The sequence below is a fragment of the Pan troglodytes genome, chromosome 14, assembly GCF_028858775.2.
Source record: "Pan troglodytes isolate AG18354 chromosome 14, NHGRI_mPanTro3-v2.0_pri, whole genome shotgun sequence".
Classification (NCBI taxonomy): domain Eukaryota; kingdom Metazoa; phylum Chordata; class Mammalia; order Primates; family Hominidae; genus Pan; species Pan troglodytes.
The window spans coordinates 54980646-55002758 of NC_072412.2; the positions used below are offsets into that span (position 1 = coordinate 54980646).

The window sequence follows — 22113 nt, forward strand, 5'->3', positions numbered from 1 at the left end:
CAGTATGACCGCTGTAAAAGGTTGTCCCATTATGGTTGGAGTGCAGCTGTGTAATAACCGCTTGCTGCAGTCTTGGCCTGTTGGGTTCAAGCAATCTTCCCACCTCAGCCTCCCAAGTAGCTGGGACCACAGGCATGTGCCACCATGTCCGGTTAATTTTTGTATTTTTAGTAGAGACGGGGTTTGCCATGTTACCCAGGCTGGCCTCGAACTCCTGGCTAATTTTAATTTTATGTAGAGACATGGTCTCTGTATGTTGCCCAGGCTGGTCTCAAACTCCTGAGTTTAAATGATCCTCTCACCTTGGCCTCCCAAAGTGTTGGGGTTACAGGTGTGAGCCACCACACCTGACCCATACTAGCTTTTTAACTTTCCTATTCTGTACATTTCCTAATTCTATACTTTGCCCATTTCATATTTTAAAAAAATTTTAGAGACAAGTTCTTGCTCTGTCACCTAGGCTGGAGTGCAGTGGCAGTCACAGCTTACTGCAGCCTCGAACTCCTGACCGTAAGTGATCCTCCCACCTCAGCCTTACAAAGTCCTGGGATAATAGGCGTTAGCCACTGTGCCCAGCTACTTTGCCCAGTTCTTTAAGGTGGCTGAAGAAAGTCATATCAGCTGCCAATACCAACTAGTACAGTCCCTAGCTAATAAATATAAATCACGTGCAAGAATCGTGAGGTGTTTGATGAAAATCAAGAATATAAAAGAGAAATGTAAAAATAAATAGAGCAAACCCTGGGGGGGATGGTAAAAATTATATTATATTTATATACCCAAAAGATATGCTATGCTATCACATCCATAAAATAAGAACAGGCTGCTATGAAAAAGAAGTAAACAATGAATGAGAAAACGTTCTTGGAACTAAGAACATGCAATGCAATAGAATAGCTGATTGGTAGAAGGGTATAGAATTGAAAAACAAATCCACAATTTAAAGACCAAGCCATGGAAATCTGGAATGAAGAGTAAAATACAAAGAAAAGCAAAGAACTACTTCAAAGAAAAGTTGGAAATATACAGGGTAGAGCTGGAGAGCCAATATTGATTGAATATAAATGCTTAAAGGAAAAGAAAAAAACAGAGATAACTGATGAGAGAGTAACAAATACATCAACAAATAAAAAGGAAGCAAAATTCCTAGAGCTGAACATGTCTTCAGATTTAAGTAAACTAATGGTTATTACACAGAGGGAATGCAAAAAGGCCTATTCCAAGATACACTGTGAAATTTCTGAACTCTAAAGTGAAATCCCACAACTTCCATAAAGGGGAAAAATCTAGAGTGGCACCTAAGAACCAGACTGTCAGAGTGGAATCAGGATTAGTAACTTCACACCAAATGACAGAAGGCAGTGAAACACTGTTTACATAGTTTCTAGGGAAAAAGATTTTTCACCTAGAATTCTATACTTTACCAATTATGCAGATGCGAGGGCAAACCAAAATTACCTAAGGACAAAGATGGTGAAGGAGTAGGGGGAAGAGAAAGGAAGATGGAGGAGAAACAGAAAAATGAGAAAACAGTTGAAAAGTAAGCAGTTGAGCAAAGAAACCAATAAAATATATGGCTAAATCTAAGTAAAGGTTGATAATGTGTCTGTGATGCTTAATATGACTGCTAAAAATGTATTCCTGAAGTATTTTGATAGAGGCAAAATGTTTTTTAAAAAATACAACTAAAATTCTTTTATAGACTTTGTTCAAGGAAAAGGATAGAAATAATGATTAAATCATAATAAAATTTATATGGGTTTGTCATGCCAAACTAATTTAAGTCTCTGGGTTTTCTATAATCACATCATACACAAATTAAGATAAACCTGTTTCTTGAATTGTTTATTAAACATTTAATGATGAATATTAGAATAATGGAAGTAGGATGCAACCACCAGAAGGGGGAAAACAGGAACAAAAATAATTTGACCAAATCAGCAAGAATCAGGAATGAAAAGGAAAGTATAAACAAATAGTAAACAGAGAATATAAAACAATATAGAAGGAATAAGAGCAACCAATAATTACAATACATACAAATGTGTTAAATTCTACTACTAAAAAACCAAGACTCTCAAACTCTCAGATTGGGTTCACACACACACACACACACACACACACACACACACACACATTCTGCTCTAAATTCTGCAAGAGCCATAATAGAAACAAAACGACACAAAAATGTTCAGAATAAAAGGATGCATAAATATATATCAAGCAGTATTACAACATGAATATAAGAAATGCAGAGTTCATGAGAAATTATACACACACACACACAAAGCATTTAATATATGTATTTAGTTGTCATGAAGAGAATATATAGAGGTTATTATACTACATATACAGTGTATGTAATAGACATAATCATACATATAAAGTCAATTACCCTTGCAAATTTAATACTATTTCATATGTATATTAGGTACAATAAAGGCTATATTAAATAGTTTTAATTTGGTGACCTTAATATTCTCTAGGTAGAACAAGGAAGTCATTGCTTGAAAGAAAACAGAGGAGTCTGGGTCAGGCGCGGTGGTTCACGCCTGTAATCCCAGCACTCTGGGAGGCCGAGGTGGGCAGATCACAAGGTCAGGAGTTTGAGACCAGCCTGGCCAACATGGTGAAACCCCATCTCTACTAAAAATACAAAAAAAAAATTAGCTGGGCATGGTGGTGCATGCCTGCAATCCCAGCTACTCGGGAGGCTGAGGCAGGAGAATCACTGGAATCCGGGAGGCAGAGGTTGCAGTGAGCCGAGATTGTACCACTGTACTCCAGCCTGGGCGACAGAGCAAGACTCTGTCTCAAAAAAAACAAAAACAAAACAAAACAAAAAACAGAGGAGTCTGGTAGGGAAAGAGATAAAAGATAGCTATTGACAGAAATGAGAACAGGAGCTACTGGGAAAGTGATCTAAATTATTTTCAGTTTAAATACGTTCAATATAGACCCTAAGTAAAATTCTGACCAATAAAAATCAAAAGCTGTGTTTACAAAACAAAATACCAAGTCAGGCTTTTAATAATAAAAAATTGATGAATATAATAAATTATATCAATAAGTCAAATAAAAATTATCTCAGTGGCATCTGAAAAAGTTATCTCATAAAATTAAAACCAAGAGAGATACAAATCTTAGCTCAATTTACAAAAAAATGGTTAATGGAGGCATACTTACTAAAAGGAGGTATAAAACAAAGGTCATCACAATCACGCTATCATTACCATATGTTGTGATCAATGCACTAAAATATAAAACATAAATAAATGCTACAAAATTTGGGAAGGATGTGACAAAATTGTAATTAACAGACAATATGATTATATACCTAAAGATATGAACAACTGAAATTAGTAGAAATTAGGTGAAGTAGTCAAATACATGATAAATATACATATAGCTTTCACATATAAGAAATTGCCAGTCAGAAAACATAATGAAAAGCATATTTTGTTCATACTGCCAACTAAATATGTACAAAATCTATACCAGATCTGTATTTTAAAAAACTACAAAACCTTAATTTCGAAAATAGGATAATTACTCTTCCTGAAATAGAAAACTAACAAATAAAACAGAGAAATAGAAGATGTACTTATAGATGCATGTGTCTATTTATCTATTCATCCCTTCAGTTAGCCATCCTTTTAATGTTATAGTCACAGAATGATTCTAGAATGTGGCTTAGCTAATCTTAATGATATTATCTAAATTATGAGATTTGTGATGGTTTAACTTTCTTCATGTAGGTATTTTTCTGCATTATTTATAATGAGCACATTTCTTTTTTCTGAAATAATAAAGAGACTGTGGAGAAAACCTATATAATTAAGATAGGAAAGATTTGAGGTTAAAAAAAACACTCTATTTTGTTCTTGAATAGACAGAATAAATATTATTTAAATGTCAGTTATTCTTAAAGTCCACAGTTTGATACAGTTCCAATCAAATGTCCAAAAAAATTCTTTTGGTATCTAAATTTAGTCAAGAATACTAAATAAGCAAGAATAACAAATTTTAAAAAGGAAAATTAGGAAGAAATGAAATGAAAAGTGTTATAAAGTACTGTAACACAGTAATAGCACAAGAAACAAACACATCAATGAACAATACAGCCCAGATATAGATGTTAATATAAGTGACTTTCAAATTTCTGGATGTGAAATAGTTTCTGTAATTTTATAAGTGATAAAATAAATTTCAAAGAAAAAGACCAACAAATCAAAGTTAATACAAATATGCCACAAACACAAAAATTTGAATTTCTATAGATAAATAATAAAAAAAATTATAGGCAAACAACAAACTAGAGAATTCTGTGATATGAATCTGAAAGATGGAGGGCTAATATCATTACAAAAGATCTCTTTAAGACAATTTAAAAAATCATTAAGGAAACATACAGATAAGTGAAAACCATAAATGAGGAATTACAGTTAATGAACATATTAGTAAATGTTTAACCATTCTCTATAATAAAAAAAAATGCAAACTCAAAGTGAAAGACTATTTTGTCCATTATGTTACTAAGTTTTTTGTTGTTTTGACAAACTCAATTCTATTGATGGTATTTTGCAACAGGCTCTCATTTCTTACTGGTGCAGATATAAATTAGACAATAATTTGACAAATATGAATCTAGAACCTTAAAATGTTCACAACCTCTGGCTTTATACTAATTCCATTTCTGGTAATCTGTCCTAGGAAAATAAACTAAAATAAAGGATTATCTTTATATGCAAAAATGTTTACTGCAATTTTTTATCATAAAAAACTGAGAAATATCTAATCTAACAGAGGGAAATAATTAAATTGTGATATACCCAGTTGATGGAACATTAGCATATGTCACAGATTTTTTAAACTTTTAAACTTTTTACAATTATTTTACATTTTAACATTTTCAAAGCTTAGGCGTGTCTTACAATTGTTGGTGCCTTACACTAACAGGCAGGTTCTTTTCTTTCTCGGTTGTACATAAAGTAACCATATGTCTTAAAACCAGCGACTTATTAAATTTGATGAAATATGTCTAGGAAAATATTTCCAAAGAATGTGAAATAGAATGGAAATGTTAATGTTAAAAACAACATCCCAAATTACAGAGCATAACTACAACTATGTAAAGCAAACAAAAACACAAACACACAAAACCTATGTATAGAAAAAATAATTTTGAAATGTTAACAGTGATTGCCTCCGAGTAATGTAGTTTGCTTGTGGATGCTTAATTTCCTTCTTTCTTCAAATGTTCTGTTTTTTCCGAAGCTTGTATAATAGATCATGCAAATGCTTTTATAGTAGAAATGCCTCTCTTAAATGGTATTTTGAATGAATAAACAAATAACCTTTTTTTTTTAAGTTCAAACTGGGAGTATCTGATTGTCATGTCTTTTCTTTTTCTTTTTTTTTTTTTTCTGAGACGGAGTCTCACTCTATTGCCTAGGCTGGAGTGAAATGGCATGATCTCGGCTCACTGCAACCTCCGCCCCCCGGGTTCAAGCGATTCTCCTGCCTCAGCCTCCCGAGTAGCTGGGATTACAGGCACTCACCACCACGTTCGACTATTTTTGTATTTTAGTAGAGACGGGGTTTTACCATGTTGGCCAGGCTGGTCTGGAACTCCTGACCTTGTGATCTGCCTGCCTCGGCCTCTCAAAGTGCTGGGATTACAGGCATGAGCCACCACGCCTGGCCTGTCATGTCTTTTCAAAGCATTATTCAAACATGATTTCTTTGGCTATAAAGTTTCATAAAGAGTAGTACTTGGCTCAGATTCTGGAGAGAAAGCCAAAAAAGATCATCCAACTCTGCTCCCAGGGAACTCACACCCTGTAGATTTTGTAGTAGATTTTGGCAGCATTCTCTTTCCTAATACACAGTAAAATATTTCATATTCCTAACTTGTGTGTGAGCACCATTGAAGATGGCCCAAAATCAACCACCCAATTGAGTCATCTGAATATGTTCAGTGACATAAATGGAAAGGAGAGTTGGCAGGGGGCGGGGGGGTAGGAAAGGACCTAGGGGAAGAGGGGAATAGCCACTTGGAGCATTAAATGCCCTTGTTGTTATCTCACTTAAAATATTTCCAAGGGAAAAATGTCTAATATCTAATCTCCAACTATGCTATTCAATAATAATTTGAGGCCAGGTGCGGTAGCTCACACCTGTAATCCTAACACTTCGGGAGGTCAAGGCTGCAGTGAGCCATGTTTGTGCCACTGCACTCCAGCCTGGGCAACACAGTGAGACTCTGTCTCAAAAAAAAAAAAAAAACTTAAAAAAATAACGTTTTGAATGTCAAAGTTTTCCCAGGAAAACTGAAGGGAGTGGGAAATTTATATCTGAAGCCAAAAGAGATGTCTCAACATTTCCAGAGGTATAACCAAACTGCTAACTCATTTTAAGAAAGACAACTAAAAAATGAACCTTCTTTTCCTCACATAAGTTTATTTTACAATCAACAATGAGTTAGACAGGAACATTTCCAAAATGATTTCTTAAGAGCTTGTTAATTTAACTTAAGGCACAGGCACCTTCTGTTAAACTAAAAAAATTAAAATAAACCTACTACCACATAAAAAAAAATTTCAGGGCCAGGCACGGTGGCTCACACCTGGAATCCCAGCACTTTGCAGGGCTAAGGTGGGTGGATCACATGAGGTCAGGAGATTGAGACCAGCCTAGCCAACATGGTGAAACCTCGTCTCTACTAAAATACAAAAATTAGCCGGGTGTGGTGGCAGGCGCCTGTAATCCCAGCTACTCAGGAGGGTGAGGCAGGAGAATCACTTGAACCCAGAAGGCAGAGGTTGCAGTGAGCCAAGATCGCACCACTGCACTCCAGCCTGGGTGATATAGCGAGACTCCATCTCAAAAAAACAAAAAAAATTCAGAAAAGTTCAGGGATGCTATTCCTTTACCTGTATTCCAAATAGGATTCACAGATAGAAAGAAATGAAATCAAAGGTACATGGCAAAAAAATTGTGCCTGTAAGATTCATTTTTTAAAATTAAATGGGATGGAGGTTACATGAGTACATACATATGTCAATACTAATTGAACCATTCTCCTAAAATGGGTGCATTTGATTATATGAAAATCTTAAAACAAAAAAGTGCACCTTAAAGTTCTACTGTATTTGCTACTGTATCCAAGAAGACTCTCTCCCAAAAAACATAATTTAGAATTGCCTTCACAGAGATGGTTAAGTTACAAAGCATATCATTATATATGTAATAATACCATATCATTACGAACCATATTATATATGTCAAAGAATCTTCCAATCAGTATCTTCTATGCTTCAATTTTTCCATTTTAAAATATGCATCCTAAATGTAATTACAAAGCACCACAACTGAATTTTGTACTTGAAAACCTATAGATATGAGTGAAACAATAAAGTATAAATAACAACTTTCACTGATAATCCTTTTTTCAGTTAAAAATGACTAAGAATAACTTGTTTTTATAAGTTTTATTAACCAAATTTGAGGGAGAGGCACTTTCTAAAAATGGGCAATTTACATAGAAATGGAAAAGTTGTGAGGAGCTTTTTATGAGTCCCATTCATCTGGAAGCCTCAGTCAGACTTACATCAGAAGAAAAACTCTTTTATAAGAGAAACTCATGTCCCTTGTTAATTACTCTTTATTTCTAATGTACAGTAACACTGAAATACATTTTTAAAAATAATTAACATATAAAGTTAGGAATATATACAACTACTACTACATTTATTATCTAAGGATCCTACTAGGCTATTGTAGTTCCAGAAAAAAAAACTAGTAACTTTATTCATTACGTTCACACTGATGTTTCTGTTGACAGCTCCAGTCATTTGTCAGAGCTAAAATTTTCTACCTTTATTAGCTATTAATAATTGTCAATGATTGAAAATTTTATATTAGAATTTTACAATCTCAACTTATAGCAGAGATCTGAACCAAAGTCAGTATTCTCAAAAACTGGTAACTATCATTAAAGCATTAGATCTTACAGAAATTAACAAATGGTTACTCTTTAAAAAACAGAATTATCAAGGGAGACTCATAATGCAGTTTTCATTCTTTCTTGTAAGCACATACATATTACACATAACAAATTTTGGTCAGTTACTGTTATTGATATTAAGACATGGTTTATACAAATAGTGTGAAATACAACTATTTCATAGCTTCAGTAAGCCCTGTGCCTGTCTATGACCTGTCAATCTATAAAAACATTAACATGAGAGAATAGAGATGAAAGTGATTTTGCTAAAGTTATCTGTTATCCCCAAGCTGTTCAAAGTTGATTCGGTTTTTCTGGCTGAGTAATTTGATATAATCTTTCATCCTTCCAAAGTTGGAAGGGACTATATGAGTTTCTGCTAGAAGTTTGAGACATTTAAGTCACAAAACTGCAAAGTATGTTATCTCACTTATAAGCAGTAAAGATCTCTGTTTAAACTAATTAATTAGTGAAATACCAACTTTGACTATAATTAATAGACATGCTAATATAGTTTTAATAGATTTTTCTTTGTTATGTGACTATCAGCTAAATATAATCTTTAAGCCACATTATGAATATATATGTGCATGTAAACACAGTCATATATATATCCCAGAAATGGAAAATTGTCCAAATCTACTTGTATCCATTCAGTAAATACTTGTTAAGAACCTATTATATACCATTTAGGACCACTCAAAATCATTACTTTTTACATAAGATTTACAATAGACTAAAGAAAGTATTTCTTGATCAAATGCAAGAGTTTTTACGCCATTACAAATCATCCAAGATAACCGAAACCTGCATCTACTATATTATTTCATTATTATTTCATTACATATGCATATTGCATTACTGACTTTTAAATTTCATATACTGGCAATTCACAGAGACTTTCAGGACCAGTAAAGTTAATTTGGATAGACCCAAGACAAGTTTTCCAAATAAGTCACATTTCTTCATATGGGTCCTAGTAAACATTTACAAATACATAATCCTTCTGAGTTAAAGTTGACACCTGACTTTAGAATGTTCCATGTACTCAAGATACCTAACCTTGTAAATTGCCTCCCCTCAGCACCATTCCTACTCATTCAAGGCAGCAACCAAGTTATACCATGGTCTTTTCTTGTTCTCTTCAGAGTTAGACCTATTCTATCTTACTTTTGCTTTGTTCACATCTCACAATTCAATCAATTCTTTTCAGGCCATCTCTTTCTCATAAGGAAAAACGTGTGCCCCTAAGCCTCTTTCCTTTATTGGATATCTTGGAAAATAACTCATTTCAATTTTTGTGAACCAAAGAAACAGTTTAGTCCTCATGCAATAACTATTATCAGGTACCTACTATGTGCCACACACTGGGCTAGACCCTTAGGAATGGCTAAGTACAAACTCAATGGCCAGAAATATTCTTGTAGCAAGGAAAAGAGAAATCACTGATTTCAATGTCAGATTAGATCTCAAAAACAGTGCAATCAACTTTGAAAGCTCATGAAAGCACCCAGAAAACCCATAAGCATCCTTCCAAATACCTATCCACCTATTAAACTTGCTTTTCTTTAAGCATTCATATTTAGAATAAAAATAATATCTTATCCAACATAATTATTTTATATTTAGTTTCGTCATTGGAATTGACTTTCTTATATTTTTCAAGGTAGCAATGGTTTTTCTACAGCATGGGTAAAATACATTCTTAGACTATAATAAACGCCCAACAGTCACTTGATAAACTTTCCCAGGGAAAATGGGTTCTAAATTTCCAACAACCCATTCACAAGTAAACTTCTGAAATACAAAGTGTTTGTAAATTGGGAATGCATTATTCTTTATTTCTATATTTACATTCCTATGGGCCTGGGAAATGGTACCATCATTAAGGTAACACAGTGAATGATTAGTTTAAAATAAAAAATTATTCTGAAGAGTGTGAAGCTGTATGCAAATAATTTTCCACCAGTCTAAGAAGGACTGAGCATGGGAAAATCTATAAAGAAGTAAAAGTAAGTTTGTGATATTATCTCTATGATGTTTACTTTTAAGTGCAAGATACTAACTAGCCCAGAAAAGGTTCCCACAGACCAGTTGAGCTGCTTCTTATACATAGGTCAACAGTCTAAAAAAAAAATTAAAACCTGCAAAATCCCACAAAACAAAACCTGTTTTACAGGCTTCTGTACACGTAGAGGAAATGTTAGAGAAATTACAGCCATTTTATGGTCTATCTAGGGTACAAGCCCTTCTAATGTGTTTACTGATACTCTGCAGAAGTTTTCATTTCAGTTGTTTTGCCTTAAAGGATTCACTTGAATCAATAACTAAAGACATATATATTTTTTGAGGCTAGCAGAGGGTAGATTAGAAACTCTGCTTAGAGTGGTGAATCCTCATGCAGTGACTCAATTTCACAGTTAACAACATACACTTTCTTCCTCCTACAGAACAATGATTACATGCCTCCATCCATGCCTTTAAAAAGATATATATAATTAGCATACACTCTCCTATTTTAAGATTATCCAAAAAAAGTTTTATTGGAATGTGAATAGATATTTTTAAGAGTTTATTTTTCTTTGCTCTATTGCTTATACAAACACAAACACACACACACACACACACACACACACACACACACACACACACACACCAGGTTATATTAGCTCTTCAACAGAATAAGATTATATGAGAGGAAAGCTTGGTATAAACTGTAAGAACAATATAACTGCTTTATTCCTTACTTAGAAACCCAAATGCATTCATTCATTTTACATAAAGTAGGAAAAATCAGGTGTCACTTATTGGGTCTAACAGAAGCAGTCAACATTTAAATTATATATCCTTTGAAGTAACAGTATCAACATTTTTATTTACATTATGAGAGAATGCTGTAATTTATAATACAAAACAGTGATAATTTAAAATTTACTAACAATAGACAGAAAGAGATAACTTTCTAATTTTCATGCAGTTGAAAGAGAAACATGAAAAAAGGTATACTGTACTGCCACTATTTTATTTTTGGAAACTCTTTGTAAATAAAAACCCATTTCCAAAATAAGATATTCCATGAACACAGAATAGTTGGTAATGGTTCAAGTGCCTTAGGCAACAGAGAAGTATTGTTTTGTAGTTTTTTTAAACCTCTCCTAGTAACAGCAATTCATTATGCACAAAGAAACAAGGTAACAGCATGGTTTATAATGCATATATAAGTAATAACTGCAGAACCTCAATTAAAACTAAAGTTTACCATATTCCTTCCATTTCTATAAACCAGTATAGATAACCTTGTTGATACTCACCAAATGTTACAGAAATGCCTAGGCTTTTCTAAGCAACAAAACGTAGACACATGGTTAGGTGCTGAAGACAGCTCTTTCTTGAGCTCAAAGCACTTTAGATGAAGTAGCCTTTATCGTCCATTTAATAGAGGTTGCCTCCTATTACCAAGCGTGGCAGAGAAAAGAGTTTCCACAATTAGGTCTTGACTTTCTGTCCCTCTTTTTGAAGAGTAACAGTTACCACTGGAAAACGTTACCAGAAAATGATCACTTGAACACTCACATAGGGCAGCTGTAAATTTCCACTCTCTTTGCTTGCTCTCAGATTCCAAGCCTTGCTTGTCTCTTAATCTGTCACAGGCAGTTCTGTTTCTGGTCAAACCAGCTTGCTTATGCGTTCTCCACTCCCTCTCTAACACTTGCTTTCAGATACGTACCACAGTCACAGCTCCCTCTTTTACTTCCTCCCTCCTCAGTCCTGTAACGTCACAAGAATGCGTGTAAAGCTGAGGCAAAATAAATTCTTGGGCCAAAAAAGAAAAATGTCTAGAGATAAACAAAATTTTTTCTCATCACTTTTTTCTGTCTTAAGTCTTATACTTGTTCATGCACGGGGTTTTGTCAACTGATTAAACTGGCTGGACCACCTTGTTTAAAAATGTAAATAAAGGTTATTTTTTAAAAAGTCATGTTGATAGTAACAATAACAGATTCACCTGCTAATATGCTAGCTCCTCAAGGAAGATGCTATTCCCAACCATAAGAAAGTGGAGCAAGTAAACACACAAGTACTTGTATTAGAAACTTAATCTTAACATTTAAAAAGCAAGGAAGGTTTTAGAGTACTTATAATTTAAACTGTGCAATTTTATGAAAAAAATGTATTTCTTAATATGGTATATTTTGAAACTTGGACCAAAATTTACAGTTATAAAAGAGAAAATTATAAAGAACATGGAAAAATATTGACACCAAAAACAAAAGAGCAGCTTAATCATGTATGTGCAAACCAAATGTAATTATTGCTGTTGGAAAGGTTTTTTTTCCCCCTAAACATTACCAGTCAGAATGCATAACACCTCTTATAAGAATTACAAAGGCTAAAGGCTACAAAAAATTATTAAAGTGATTATACACATACAATTATAGAGTAAAGTATCTTAAAATTACGAAACTCTCTGTAAGGTTTGGGGATGAGGAATTAGGTGGAAAGCTGAGTGGGCTCGTGGTTGGCAGGTTTAGATGGCATTTGTAGGATTCTTTGGAATTAGGAGGCAATGTATGCAGCTTGGAATATGTGCTGGCTCTGTATGAATGCTAGTCAGATCCTGCTTTGGAGTTCTGTTCCAGTTCCTTAGCCCAGAACACTTTTAGGTTCTCCATCTCCCACTATGTCCCCAGTCAAAAGTCTTGGGCCCTTCTACTGACGGATCTCCCAAGTACAGAAGGAACAGAGTAGTTATTAGACCTATTATTAAGTAACACATTCTTATTCTCTGCAGAATTAAAATCTCTCTAAGAATATAAGCTTAAGTAAGGTGAAAGGTAAACATCTATAAACAGTTGTTTATATCCCTTAAGAAAAATAAGTCAGTAAAAGTTGGCCTTAAAATATAGGTGTTTTGATCTCGTTTATTTAAAGTAGAATTAAAATTTAACTATATTATACAGTTATTTGGTTATTTCTTAGCACCTATTAAATAGGTATCAAAGATGACTAGAGATTAGTCTGCCAATTTTTCTTTCAATTAGTAGTTTTATAATTTTTAGAGTTTTATTTCCCTTTTTAAAGAGATGTTAAATGGAAATAATTCTAAATCACTGAGGGTATGAAGTGTCTAGTACCTTAGGTTATACTCCGAGAGTTGTAGTATAATTAAAGAAATTCAGAATTTATAAAAGTGGTTCTTAGGATAACTGCAAGGTTAATTTAAAACTGGGAGACTGTATATCAATCTATAGTGGATTCAAAGGCACAAAGTCAAGTCAAGGACTTTAAAACATATAATTACTAAGATTATTTAGGATTGTTTGTATATTTAATTCCTATTAAATACCATTCCATTTTCCAACAGCAAGAGTGCAGAAATCTCATAATATACAGGAAACTGGGTTGAGTATTCAGAAGGATATTACCTCAGTAGCGGAACCAAATTAGTTTTAGATTAAAGGTTGTTCTGGTCCCTCCTAATAGAGATTAAAAGTAAGCCCTGAAAGGATCAAATTACTTCCAAATAACTGCAACCCAGAGTAAAATTTTAAAATATTTATATAAATTTTTTAAAATCTAGCACACAATAACATAAAATTCACAATATCTGACATCCAGTCAAAAATCACCAGGCATGCAAAGAAGCAGGAAAACATAATGCATAAGGAGAAAATCAATCATTAGAAAAAGACTCAGAAATGACACAAATAATAGAATTAGTATACAAAGACATTAAAACTATTAAAAATATCTTCCATAGGTTCAAGAAGGTATTAGAAAGATAAGAATGTTAAGGAGAGACATGGCAGATATAAAAAAGATCTACATCAGATTTCTAAGAATTAAAATTACAATTTCTGAGAAAACATTTATTCTGTTTCATGGAATGAAGTGTTGCCTAACTCTAGAATCACAAATAAGGCCAACTAAGATCTTTAAACAACAACAACAAAAAAACCCTATAAACTCTGGAATGAAAATTACACCAAATGAGATGAATAGCAGACTGCACACTGCAGAAGAAATGATTAGTAAACTTGGAGACACAGTGACAGAACTTATCAAAATAAAGCATTGAGAGAAAAAAAGTTTAAAAAAATAAAAATGAACAGAGAATCCCTGAACTATGGGGAATCTTAAAAGAACCTAATGTATACTATATATACTATATTTAGTCTTTGGACCTTGAATAAACATCAGCAGTAGCCAAGAAATAGTTGTTACAGGCCTTGGGCATAACCCAGTACTGTGCTGGCTTCAGGTGTGACCCAGCATTGACCCAGTATAGTCCTAGCAGTGGTGGTCACAAGAGGGCTTGCACCATCCCTCCCCGAACTGTAGGCAGCTCAGCAAGGAGAGACAGAGAAAGACTCAGTAAGGGAAGAGAACACGAGACTGTCTGGTAATCCAGGGAATTCTCCTGGATCTTACCCAAGACCACCAAGGCAGTATCTCCTCAAGTCTGCAAGTCACAACATTACTGGGCTTTGAATATCGCCTAATGCAAATTTGGCTGCAGTGACCAAAGACTTAGATCACAGCACTCAATTCCCTTTGAATATCTGGAAAGCCTTCTCAAGAAGGACAGATACATTCATCCTTGAGAGGTCTGGAAAAAAAAAAAAAAAGACAAGTACAAATAAGCTCGGAGTGTGAAGATTAGAATAAATACCTAACTCTTCAATGCCCAGACAATGACAAACATCCAGAAGCATCAAGACCATCCAGGAAATTATGACCTCACCAAACCAACTAAATAAGGAACCAGTGACCAATTCTGGAATGACAGAGATATGCGACCTTTAAGAGAATTCAAAATAGCTGTTTTGAGGAAGCTCAAAGAAATCCAGGATAATACACAGAAGGAATTCAGAATCTTATCAGATAATATAACAAAGAGACTGAAATAATTAAGAATCAAGCAGAAATTCTGGAGCTGAAAAATTTAATTGACAAACTGAAAAATGCATCAGAGTTTCTCAAAAGCAGAATTGATCAAGCAGCAGAAAGAATTAGTGAGCTTGAAGACAGACTATCTGAAATACACAGAGCAGTCAAAAGAAAAAAGAAAAAAAATAATGTAGCACGCCTACAGGATCTAGAAAATAGCCTCAAAATGGCAAATCTAAGAGTCATTGGCCTTAAAGAGGAGGTAGAGAGAGAGATCGGGGTAGAGAGTTTATTCAAAGAGATAGCAGAGAACTTCCCAAACGTAGAGAAAGATATCAATATTCAAGTATGAGAAGGTTATAGAACACTAAGCAGATTTTACCCCCAAAAAACTACCTCAGGACATCTAATACTCAAACAATGAAAGGTCAAGGATAAAGAAAGATCCTAAAAGCAGCAAGAGAAAAGAAAAGAATAACATATAAAGGAGCCCCAACACATCTGGCAACAGATTTCTCAGTGGAAACATCACAGGCCAGGAAAGAGTAGTAAGACATATTTGAAGGTCTGAAAGAAAAAAACCTTTTATCCTGAAATATTATATCCAGTGAAAATATCCTTCAAACATGAAGGAGAAATAAAGACATTCCCAGACAAACAAAAGCTGAGGGATTTCATCAACCCAGACCTGTCCTACAAGAAATGCTAAAGGGAGTTCTTCAGTCTGAAAGAAAAGGATATTAAGGTACAACAAGAATCATCTGGTCATCTGGGCCAGGCACGGTAGCTCACACCTGTAATCCCGGCACTTTGGGAGGCTGAGACAGGAGGATTGCTTGAGCAGAGAAGTTCAAGACCAGCCTGAATAACATAGCAAGACCTCATCTCTACAAAAAATCAAAATTAGCCAGAATTGCTGGCACATGATTGAACCACTGCACTCCAGCCTGGGTGACAGAGCAAGACCCTGTTGAAAGAAAGAAAGAAAGAAAGAGAGAGAGGAAGGAAGAAAGGAAGGAAGGAAGGGAGGGAGGGAGGGAGGGAGGGACAGAGGGAGGGAGGGAGGGAGGAGGGAGGGACATATACTCAATGGAATAATATTCAGCTATAAAAAAGAATGAGATCCTGTCATTTGAAACAACATGGATAGAACTGGAGGACATTATGTTAAGTGAAATAAGCCAGGCACAGAAAGACAAACTTCACATGTTCTCACTCATTTGTGGGAGTTAAAAATTTAAACAATTGAACTCACAGAGATAGAGAGGAGAATGATGGTGGTAGGAAGCAGGGCAAAGGGGATAGTTAATCCACTAATGGGATGAGTACAAAAATATAGTTTAATACAATGAATAAGATCTAGTATTTGATAGCACAACAGGATGACTACAGTTAGCAATAATTTGTTGTACATTTTAGAATAACTGAGGGAATACAATTGGAATGTTCTTTTTTTTTTTTTTTTTGAGATGGAGTCTTGCTCTGTCACCCAGGCTGGAGTGCAGTGGCGTGATCTTGGCTCACTGCAAGCTCCACCTCCCGGGTTCACGCCATTCTCCTGCCTCAGCTTCCCAAGTAGCTGAGACTACAGGTGCCCGCCACCACGCTCAGCTAATTTTTTTTTTTTTTTTTTTTTGTATTTTTAGTAGAGACAGGGTTTCACCGTGTTAGCCAGGATGGTCTCAATCTCCTGACCTCTTGATCCGCCTACCTCGGCCTCCCAAAGCACTGGGATTACAGGTGTGATCCACTGCACCCAGCCTGGAATGTTCTTAACACAAAAGATTGACGAATAGTTGAGATGATTGGATACCCTATTTACCCTGAGGTGATTATTACACATTGCATGCCTATATCAAAATATCTCATGTAACCTATAAATATATACACCTACTATGTACCCTAAAAATTAAAATTTTGAAAATTAAAAAGACAACACCTTAATTGAAAAAAAAGTCACTTCAAAAAAATAGTTCGTTTTGATGCTTTTAATTCTAATCTATCATTACAGAATTTTAACTCTACTTCTTTGCTCTTATATTCACCTTCACTTATACCACAAATCTTTGTTCTAATAACACAGTAACATAATGATATATTTGCCTACTCTTTCAATATGTCTAATATAGATTCAAAATAACAGTACCAAAATTACTAAAAATAAAATCACTGAATGAAGTTTAAAGAATTCTTTGCCGTTAACTAATGAATTGGTCAGCATATAACTGTCAGTAGTGAGTCCTAATGTTAAAATTTAATTATTTTACCTGTTATAAAAACAGAACTATTTTACATTGTTATTCACAATTGAAAGAAATTTCATAAAACAAGATTTCAATTTCTTTAAGTAGAGACTTTAACAACCTATAAATGGTGTAGTTCAATGGAGTTGTCTCAACTACTAAGAAAATCACAGGAGAAGAAAAAATGTAAATGATGTATATAGATCAAGTTACAGTCAAATGGCATCATGGCATGCTAAATATGCAATGATTCTACAGTTATTTGAATACAAAAAAAAGGTAGGAAAATTATTTATCACTTAAATGTGGTAGCTTTGGTAGCTTAACTATACAGAATTCCAAGTTACCTCCTCCACCTCAGCAGTCATATTTACATTATTGAGTGTTGTAAGGCTTTGAATCCATCTTGGCATACTCGTACTATAACAATTCACTAGCAATAAGTGCTATAACTAGCTAATGAATGTTTAAGGCACATTATTGAATTGATTAGTCCATTAAATTAAAACATTAGTGGTTAAAAAAGAGTTCATTGTCAACAATAAAAACAATGGCACAAAACCTGGTTTGTCATGATCCCCCCCCAAAAAAATCAAGACTCTATCTAACATGTAAAATACTCAATACACAAAATACATAATTATATGATTAAGTGCCACCTCCACAATTTAGTGCTATATTTTGAATTAAATAATATTAATTTTACTTTATTGGTTTTAGAGTTATTTATATTTAATTAACATATTTGTTTTTATTTAAATATGTAACAGTTGTAAGAAAAATGTATTAAGGCCAAGGCCCAGTGGCTCATGTCTGTATTCCCAGCCCTTATGGGAGGCTGAGGCAGGTGGATTGCTTGAGCCCAGGAGTTCAAGACCAGCCTGAGCAACATAGCAAGACCCCGTCTCAAAAAAAAAAAAATAGAAGTAAGAAACAAAAATTTAGTATGCCAGAAGCAAATGCTATGTGAATGATAATAGTATAAAAAACTAGAAATCCAGGTTGCGGTCAGATTATGGAGAGACGGAGTGCTAGACAAAAGAGCTAAATAATTTGCGGACAAAACAGGCCATGATCAGAACTTTCTGTAATGAATGTGAATTTGGCAGAAGAATCAAAGGGCAAAGAAACAGTAGGTGATGAAATTAAAGGTAACTCAGTAGTCTAGGATGACAGTGAGGGTAACCAGACAGTGGGAATAAAAGGACTACAAGAGTATAATAGAGAATAGGTTTGGCAACTGAAAAAATATGGATAGTAATTGAGAGACGAGTCAAGATCACAAGGCATTCCCATGCCTGTGTGACAGTAAGCAGGTTATACCTTTAAAACATATAGGAACCACAGGAAGAAAAATAAATTTTATGAAATAGCCAGTTAGTTGATATATAACAAGTCCGAGATGCCAGCAAGGCTTCTGGATATAAATGCCCACAGGCAGCTGAACATACAGAACTAGAACTTGGAGAGAAAACAGACCGGAGCAATATATCTGGGGGTCATCCATCCTGCCACTGCAGTATGAGAGAGACCAAAAAGAGAGCCAAGGACAAAACTTCAAGAAACATCTACAGGTGTTGGTAGAAAAAGGGCAACTGGCTGGGCGTAGTGGCTCACCCCTGTAATCTCAGCACTCTGGGAGGCAGATCACTTAAGCCCAGAAGTTCAAGACCAGCCTGGACAACATGGCAAGACCCCCATCTCTACCAAAAAAATACATACAAAAATTAGTTGGGTGTGGTGGTACACTCTTGTGGTCCCAGCTACTCAAGGGGTTGAGGTGGGAGGATCATTTGAGCCCTGGAGGCAGAGGTTGCAGTGAGCCGAGATTGCACCACCGCACTCCAGCCTGGGCAACAGAGTGAGACCCTGTCCCCTCCCCCCAAAAAAAAGGCAACTAAACAGTGGTTAGAGAGGGAGAGGAGAAACTGAAAAGTATGCTATCGTGTGACCAAAAAAAACCAGACCTTCAAGAAAAAGAAGCATTTAAAAGTACTTACTACCTAACCCTGTAGTCTAATTTCTAAGTCCCACTTTCAATTCTTACAAAGCAAAGGTATTAGTGGGAAAGGGGCCTTTAGAGAACCACTTGGCCCAGAGAAAGGGACTTTTAAGAATTCATATTCCCTAAATTGCTAAAGACATAGGCTGGTAGTCAGCGAGACAAAAGACAGGCACGGACCATCAGAGCATACAGCAGTACAGCAAAGCATGAGGCAGGCAGAGGACTCCAGGCCAGCCCTTCCGGGAAACTGGTAACACTGGCTCTGATTCAGGCAGCATGCATAACCCAACTCTGCCATGCCATGCCTAGAACACTTTATGGGAGATTGGAGACTTAGTAGTACCTGACACAACAATAGGATTAGGATTATAAGAGGTTAGGGATGAGGTAATAGAGAAATGAACGTATATTACTGTTTCCAAGTGTTGGATATAAAGACTAGAAGGACAGCTTGAAGGGCTTAATAAAAGAGGTTTTTGTTTGCTTTAAAAAAAAAAACAAAAAACCTTTCAACTCTTGGTAGATTGAGTGGGACAGACAGGAGGAAGGTAGAAGATGAGAAAGGGATAATTAATGGGGCATGATCTTTGAGCCCACAATGGGAGGGATCAAGAACATAAGTGGAATAATATATATTTTTCTAAAATGAGAAGGAGGAGAAAGCATTAGTAGAGACTGCCCAGGGAAAGAGGAATGAAGTTAGGAAGCACATGTTTACTTCAATTTTCTCAGAAAAGCAGGACTCACCATCATCTGAAGAGAACAAAGGTGGAGTAAAAGAATATGTGTTTGAGCAGAGTGAAAACTGGTCTTATCAGAAAACCCACATGTTGCTGGGCGCAGTGGCTCATGCCTGTAATCCTAAGCAGTTTGGCAGGAAGTAGGAGGATCCCTTGAGTCCAGGAGTTCAAGACCAGCCTGGGCAACATAGGGAGACCCTCTCTCTATTTAAAAAAAAAAAAAAAATCCACATAAATACAGTAAGAAGAAAAGCTAAAAGGTGTGATTCATGTACACCAAATCCTAAGTTTAACAGTTAAAGTTCCGCTTATATCCACACAATTCCACTTATATGTAAACAATATAACAACGCTAAGTACATGCTATGCTTTTCCACCAACTGCCCAATTTAAGGAATAACAAAGGATGAGGTTAAGAAACAGATCTTGGAGCCCCAAGATTCGATATACAGCTAGTATCATAACAACAAAATGGGCTTAGTGCCATAACCACAGGCAGATGGTGATACTAATAATTCTCATATTTCCCTGTCCTTCTTTGCTGGATCCATGTTCTGTTTTCTCCACAACAGGTACTCTTATGAAAAGTTCTTGCTCAAGTCAGTTAAGAACACAAGATACCTTTTAGTAAAAGAACAATTCCCACCCTGTTGAGAACTGATGTACATTCTCTTTTTATGAGGTGTGTCATACTCCAATTTTCCAAGTTTTTACAAATTTTCACTTTTCTACAAATTACTGAAACCAGAATTATACAAAAATTTTATGTTGGAGAATCATATTATTACTGTTATAAATCTTTAAAAGTACAACTTGTAAGCTGGTGCTCTGAAGCCAAGAAGAAAAACAGGATCTAAAGAGAACACAGAAAGAAAGGACAAAGAAAGAAGCAGGCTGAATGAAGGGACAGAAAACCTTGAGTTATAAATAACTTGGTTTAAAATGTCAAGAGAAACTAGTCTCAAAGTATCTCTTTCTACAGGGTTATAATGCTTTTTAATAATGAAAGTACTTCACATGACAATTTTCAAAGTCAAAGCCATTTATGGCAAACAAACACATAGCATTTGCAATATAACATATTCAGGTAATTTACTGAATGGAAAAATCTCTATGGAATTCATCCAGTAATTATAGTGGATTCCATTTATAAAACATATTTTACCACAAATCTGAAGACTTATAAAACATGATCTAGTATAGGAGAAATGATTATAATCCTTTAATAACTATTAATCACAGAAAAATTAGTTTTAATAACTATAACCACAGAATGGCATCTTGTTTTACAAATAAAATACAAACCAGTGCACTGTTCTAGCTGTACTTGTTCTAAAAATGTCTTTTTACCTTTTAATTTTAAATTAAATGTCCATTAAAAAAGTATTTTTTATTTTCTATGCTTCCCTATTGTTTTAAAATCCCAGCCCGGTGCGGTGACTTGTGTCTGTAATCCCAGCACTTTGGGAGGCTGAGGCTGGTAGATTGCTTGAGTCCAGGAGTTTGAGACCAGCCTGGGCAACATAGTGAGACCTCGTCTCTACCAAAAATACAAAATATCAGCTGGGCATGGTGGTGTGTGCCTGTAATCCCAGCTACTTAGGAGGCTGAGGTAGGAGAATCTCTTGAGCCTTGGAGGCGGAGGTTGCAGTGAGCCGAGATAACGCCACTGCACTCCAGCCTGGGCAACAGAGAGAGACTCTCTTGAGAAAAAAAAAAAAAAAAAAAGAAAATCCCCCGCCTCCCTCTTCTCTAATTCCCCTCCCCAACGTTAAGCATTATTCAAAGTGCTATCCTTCCAGACCCTTTTTCCAGGCATACGTAGATGTATGTATTTGTTTGAATACACACCAAGATAATTTTTTAAATGAGATAATACTATAGATACTGCATTATAATTTATTTTATCTGTTTATAGTAGATCTTGGATTTCTCTACATTTGGTAGCTCTATTTCATTCTTTTAAAAGTGTTGCATGGTTGCACAGTAGATGCACTTGGCACTGAAAACTCGACTTAAGTATATCCCGAGGATGACCCTGAATGTGGTTCACAGTTTCGAGCTAAGGAATCTGGGATAGGCTGGAGACCCATTCCTTATCTATGAGGAACATTCGAGCCCCCAGCCTGGCTCATGGAACACAGGGCGTAGAGGGGATCGAGGTCCTTTGTTTTGGGTTAAATGAAGGTTACCAGGTGGAGGTTGTTAGGGAGAAGGTATTAAGTG

At 35.2% G+C, this 22113-nt stretch overlaps 1 protein-coding gene across 28 annotated transcripts in view; it reads right to left on the reverse strand.

Annotated features, from left to right (window-relative positions):
* CAB39L (calcium binding protein 39 like) overlaps positions 1-22113 on the reverse strand; it is a 137828-nt gene that overhangs the window by 78973 nt on the left and 36742 nt on the right. For 5 of the 28 annotated variants that reach the window (XR_010150709.1, XM_016925720.2, XM_054664958.1 and 2 more), the window contains 2 exons: positions 11582-11776; positions 11320-11457 (listed from right to left, as the gene is read on the reverse strand). The exons of 14 other annotated variants lie outside the window; for them this stretch is intronic. The gene's annotated coding sequence lies outside the window, so the exon portion shown is untranslated. Of the gene's footprint in view, positions 1-11319; positions 11777-22113 lie in introns of those variants that run through there. 9 more of the 28 variants (XM_001154367.6, XM_054664951.2, XR_010150710.1 and 6 more) reach the window with 8 other exon arrangements.